The sequence below is a fragment of the Ursus arctos genome, unplaced genomic scaffold (assembly GCF_023065955.2).
Source record: "Ursus arctos isolate Adak ecotype North America unplaced genomic scaffold, UrsArc2.0 scaffold_23, whole genome shotgun sequence".
Lineage (NCBI taxonomy): Eukaryota > Metazoa > Chordata > Mammalia > Carnivora > Ursidae > Ursus > Ursus arctos.
The window spans coordinates 17,994,992-18,001,411 of record NW_026622908.1 but is presented as its reverse complement, the minus strand read 5'-3'; the positions used below and the strand labels follow the sequence as shown (position 1 = coordinate 18,001,411).

At 35.5% G+C, this 6,420-nt stretch overlaps 1 long non-coding RNA gene across 1 annotated transcript in view; it reads left to right on the top strand.

Annotated features, from left to right (window-relative positions):
• Positions 1 to 6,420, top strand: part of LOC130544666 (uncharacterized) — an 805,127-nt gene that overhangs the window by 257,208 nt on the left and 541,499 nt on the right. The window lies entirely within an intron of this gene.

The window sequence follows — 6,420 nt, the reverse complement described above, 5'->3', positions numbered from 1 at the left end:
TCTCAATATGTAAATAGAGAAAAGGGAGGGGGGAGGTTTTTTTGTTATCCTAACTGTAATACTTTTTCCCCTATCTTTATCCTACCTCCTTGTAAATATAACATATTTATAATTTGAGTTATATTTTTCCTTGACCATAGTATCTCTACTTTTTTTTTAGTGTTGTTACATAGTTTTTTATCTTTATTTTTTGTCATGATTTTTGTCTGCACCATATTCTGTCGATTCAATGCACATAGTTTTCTTGTTCATTCCAGTATGATGGATATTTTCTAAATTGCTTTATTTTTTCATTATAAATAAAACTGTGATGGATATTTTCATGAATATAATATTTTAAAATATCTTTTTACTATTTTTCAAGGCTATTTTCCCAGAGGAAGTTGTTTTTAAATAAAGGGATTTTAATTTTAAATGCTATTGCATTCTTTTCCAGTATAATGCAATATGTTAATAATGAATCTAGTGGGGCAAGAAATAAATTTTGAAAATAATTCATTTGCTGTTCTCTGCCATTTAGCAAGCATTAATCATTTAAATATCAACAATGTAACGGCTATTTGTTGACCTCAGCGTTGCCTATTCATATAGCAAATTGTTTGAGATGATAAATGTTGCTTGAGCAGCTCGTGACAAGGTAGTTCACATTAGTTCTCTGCTCTCCTATGGTGAGCAGACTCCTGTATCTTTTCTCTGGGCTCACGGTGATCAGGTTAATTCTTTCTTTCTCTCTCTCTCTCTCTCTGTCTCACCTGAAAGGCCTGCCTTCTGCTCTCATCTCCCTTAACTCTGCCATCACAAGCCCTTCATTTGCCCATGAGACAACACACTGTCCTGAACTACCTAATCTCTGTGTGGCTTGCGAATGGTCTCATGCTAATTTCATCATGGGAAATTTAGTAACGGGACACAGGTTTTATTTCCAGTTTCTCTGCTTTCTCTTCTTCGTTCTCCCTTCTTCTCCTTCAGTTTCTTTCTTTCTTTTTTTTTTTTTTTAAGATTTTATTTATTTCACAGAGACAGCCAGTGAGAGAGGGAACACAAGCAGGGGGAGTGGGAGAGGAAGAAGCAGGCTCCTAACGGAGAAGCCCGATGTGGGGCTCGATCCCCGAACGCAGGGATCACACCCTGAGCCGAAGGCAGACGCCTAACGACTGCGCCACCCAGGTGCCCCTCTCCTTCAGCTCTTTTCTTCTTTCCCTCTCTCTTTTTTTGGGGGGGATTGAATATCTAGCTTCTCACTGACATGATGTTTCAGTGGTGAAGGGCAGATTACAAATGAGAAACCCTCTGCCCACATCTTTCTTCTCCAATTCTGTGTGGAATTGGAAGATCCCTTAGAAGAACTTAAAATGGTTTAGGTCAAAGCCTACCAGCCCATCTTCTGGTAAGAAAATTGAGCTGCATGGACTATTGAGTTATACATAAACCTTATGGGAATAAATCTTACATTCTTGTGGCAGTTTGGCAATAATATAGGTTATTCCTAGGAGTACTAATTCTTGCTCTCTAAGAATAATCTCTCTTTACCTTACTTCCTGAATTCAGTGCTTCAGTGAAAAGAGGCTGGGGGTGGCGGGAGGGGAGAGTGTATAACCTTTTTATTTACTTATTTTTGCTTAACAGCTAAAAGCATATTTCTAGCTTTTTTTTTTTTTTTTCCTGAAAGGATTTCTGGAATCTTTGAAAAACTTTGCTTCTTTTGAACTTTGAGCCCATAACTCTTTCCTGTTTTCTTATTATCTGCTTACCTTTGGGAATGCTAGTTTGGGGGAATTAATCCAATTAAATTAGAGATGTTTCTAGTTATTCTTAGAACTACCTCTTGTGTTACGAAGAAATTGTAGAAATAAACAAGGTTTTTTTTTTTTTTTTTCTTTTCCTTTTAAAGATTTGAAACAATTTGTAATATCTTGTGGACAGTTTGCCAACTGCATTTCTTCTAATTGTACCTTGCTTTTAAGAGGGGAGGGGGTGGAGGGGAGAGGTCTTGGTATCTTAAATTGTAACAATAGGAAGTTAAGGTTCAGTTATTTTAATAAAGAGGCAATAAAGCCAGGAGCCAAATCTCAGTTTCTAAAACAAATAAGTGAACAAAGAAACTGGAACATTTTAACTCGCTAAGTGAGAGAATGATGTTATGAATAATGCTTCTGTTTTTGAAAACTCATTGATTGTATTTGGGGCTGAGTTTTGTGAACTGGCATGGCATTGTTGAAATGCATCTGTACTGATTAGTAGGCAGCTGATGCTCGGGGGGGCCCAGTAAGTGCCCCGAGGTCTCGGCCCCCTCCCCTTAGATGTCTTCAGGATCCATGAATTAAAGGTAAACTTCTGGCACCTGAGGGGACCTTTAAAACTTAGTACCAGAGCGAAGGCTATGATTTACCTTAATCGTTCCTGCTTTACGAGTTGCCTGTGTATTTTAAATATTTTTCCTGATATGTACCAGTTTTCAGGAGATCCAGTAGTTTGGGCATTTCTGGATTCTGTTTCTAGTTTTGACACCAACTTTTGCTTCCGATCTTATAAATTCTTTTACTTTTTCTTTATCTTAGTCTACTCATGTGCACCCTCGGTCTGATGAAACCAGATTCATAAGAATGGTGAATAAATCCCAGGTGGAATTTGTAAAGTGCTTAAAAGTTTTAATTATAAATTGACTTACATGTTAACATGTATGTGGTTAGCATTTTCCAGGTATCAAGCTACTCCGAAGCTTACTGGCTTAAAACAATAGACAGTTAACAACAGCATGTGACCAGATTTGTTCTGATGAAGAATCTACCCCAGAACAAATGTTTAGAGATAGTCGTCCCTGTCCATGGAAAGAACGCATAGAAAAAATATAGAATATTTTAATTTAGCCTACTTATCAAACTCTCTTCTGCCTAGTGCACCTTGGGACATTGATGGACTCTGGATTATGTGTGTCTGCGAAGGTAGTAGTTTGTAAAAACCGCTTTAAAGTTATTTTTGTCTCTATTAGGTTTTTAAAAATATCCCTTCCTGAGGAAATTATAAGTTTACAGGGATAAAAGATTGTTTGTTTCTTCTAGTATTCTTTCCTTGTCTACTGGCCTGCACATAGTGTGAATGGCTAATCCATAGACTCCACTGGCTAGACAGAGACAAGAATTTCACATTAAGCATGATTACATCATTTTTACTTGTGACTTAGTGCTTTTTAGCAGTTCTTTAAAACAATCTGAAAAAATAAATCTTTGCATTTATGCGAACTATTTCTTTGTGCCATGAATTTTGAGCCAAGAGCATTGCTTCCCATTGTAAATTTAAAGATTATCTACTGTGAGATTTGATTAGAAAGTGCATGTCCAACTTTGGATCTGTCTTTTTATATGTGGCACATGCGAATTTCATCAAGAGTAGATCAATTCTAGTCAGCTGTCAATGAAACATCTGGTATTGGAATGTGCTCAATTTGATATCTGGCAAGTGCATTATCAATCTTGTAACAAATTTTCAAGTGATTTCAAAGCATTCATACTGGCTAATTACTGACTTCAATAATGGTTATGTTAAACTTAGTATTTCTTTTGCTTTGTTTTTAGTAGACATCTTGCAGTCATAGGATAACAAAACTGATATTTTTTTCTAATGTATCTGTGAGGAAATACTTTAAGAATTTCTATCCTCTTTCCCCACCTTATGGTATAAAAATATCTTTCCAAATGCATGTGATGGTCTTCTCTATCAGCAAATCATTAATATTTAGGGACTTTGGAAAGTATAATTAGTGGAGCAGATAAATCTGTTATTCAGGAAAATTATGACTACCCATATAATATAATAATAGTTGTTTAATTCTCTCCCTTGCTGTGGTTTTACAGATATGTATATGATTGTATCTTTTCCCCTTTGGCTCAGAAGTCTTTGTTTCTATCCATAAGGGATTTTAAATGATTCCTTTGCCACGTTTAAATTTCATACCTAAAAATTGCCTTTCATTTCCAAATACTTATTAGATGGCAAAGTCAGTGCTTTGGGTAACATGATTCTTTAATAACTAAAGACTTTTTTTTTTTTCCTGTGGAATCCCTCCATCAATTTTATTTCTTGTAGCTCTCATTTCTTTACACATACAAGACAACAGAGCTCTTGTAGTAATTCTCTGGGTGCATATAGATTAAATTTTGATTAATGATAATAATAAATAGAGTTTTCTAAACACTTGTTAGCCAGAACATAGGCATATCCCTTCTTGATGAGGGTGGATTCATTGACTACTCCATTTTCAAGGATTTCTTGGGCAAGACCTCAAAAAATATAAGTGTGTATTTAATGAGAGAAGTCAGGAGTAGTCAAAAGTTACCTCCTACATTACCTTCTGTTTTCTTTTAGAATATTTATTTAGCTTCTCATAAGGGAACGCATGGTATATTTATAGTTCCGTTCTTATGTGTTCTTCACCTAGTGATGCGATTGCTAATATTAAAAAGTCAAAGAAAAAATATCCAAAACAGAGAGGTGACAGGGACCAATATTGAAGGATCTAGAAGAACTTACAATGTGGAATATTTGTCAAAAACAATTGTACAGACTCAGGCTTATCTTCTGTATCCTTTGCCGTGTTGATGGTACTTTCAGACGTCTCTTCACATCACAGTAAAAGGTGAAAAATTCCAAAAGCAAAAGGATATCAGGAAACTGTTTTCTTGGACTACTTTTGCCATAGCGCCTTCATCTGCATTGGCTGTCCTATTCATGCCTCAACCTTTTTCCTTCTAATGGTGGAGACCATTGAATTTTGATCATCCCACTTATCCAGTGGTTGTGAAGTAGCTGAACTGATACTCGAAGTTCTGAGGAAACAGGTCCCATCATGCAAATCCAACTCACTGATGCTGTTATGGTAAATTTAAAACCTTTGCTAATTTATCTTGGAAAATAAAGGCAAGATAGGACCCATACCCTATTTTTTTCTATTTATTATATTTTCTTTAAAATCATCCCTATTGAATGATAAGTTTTGTATGATAAACAGTATTCACTTAAAATGTACAAGTCAATGAATTTTGACAAATGTATACACCCACGAATCCACCACTACAATCAAGGTGCAGACATCCGATCCCTGATTCTAGCAACCAATTAAATCTGCATTTTGTCATGATAGACTAGTTTGGAATTTCTAGAATTTTATTTAAATAGAACCATGCACTATGGACTCTTTGGTTTCTGGCTACTTATGCTCAGAATAATGTTTTTGAGTCTTTCATTTTGTGGCATGTTTCAATAGTTGGTTTCTTTTTATCACTGAGTACTATTTCATTGTATGGACATGCCACATTCTGTTTATCCATTCACCTGTTGGTGGACATTTAGGTTTTCTAAAGCCTATTTTGATGTTTTTTCACCAAGTCTTATTTTCAGTGCCACCTGCTAATTGTTTCATGTCCTTCAAGCTAAATTTCATTTTTTTGTCATTTACTCTACTACTTGGATATATATTTTTCTCTATATGCTACAGGAAACCAATATATGATTAAACATAATTACTTAGTATTAAAGAAATTCAGTTCTTAATGTTTATTTCCCAAATGAAATTGCTTCTAGTCAAGAATGCACAATCTTATTCCCCAGAGCTCGCTTTTATCTTTGGGCCATTTTTTCACTTTGATGGCAGCAATGATGAGGATTTCTGTGGAAATACATGTTGACATACAAGTAGACCAGCAGTATGCTGACAGAGCACTTCCTTGTTCAAAGAAACAGTACATGACATTTAGATGGATTTGAGTTATAAAAGTTGATAAGTGAAGTGTAGAATTTTCTTTGTTTCCCATTTGAAATTAAGCTCTTTGAAACTTTTATTAGTTCTCTTTTTCCTTTTCTCTCCTTTTTTCTTTTTTTAGGTGACAATCACTTTAACTGGAAGTTGCATTCACCAGGGGACCTGAAGCCTCTCTTCTGAGGCAAATTTATGAGGACCAATTTTATCTCTGTCAAACTTAATATAGCTACTGAAGTTAAGAGCAATGTGAGTTTAGGAGTCCTGTTCTTTTAAATCTTTCTTTTAGATCTTTCCTTCTAAATCTCTAGATGTAGCCTCTTAAATCTAATATTAATGTCTAAGTACACTCACATTTTTAAGGTCTCTGGGGGCCCTTTTCATGTCTATCCTCTCCTCTCTCTGGAGTTTCTTCCTTCTTCATTTTCTATCTGCATTTACATTTCTCTTTTTCCCTTTTCTCCCTCTAGCCACAAAGATTCTCCAGGGAAGGATTGAGTACCACAAAAGAAATTCTTTCAGCTCTCTTTGACCATCTTGCCTATGAAATTTTGCTTTCCTAACACAGAAATCTCAATGATATTGCTGGAGCGAGTTCTGTATCCTATACTCTGGCAAAGCTCCTAGAACCAGTACCAGTGGGATTTCTGTTTTAGAAGCTGCCTTAA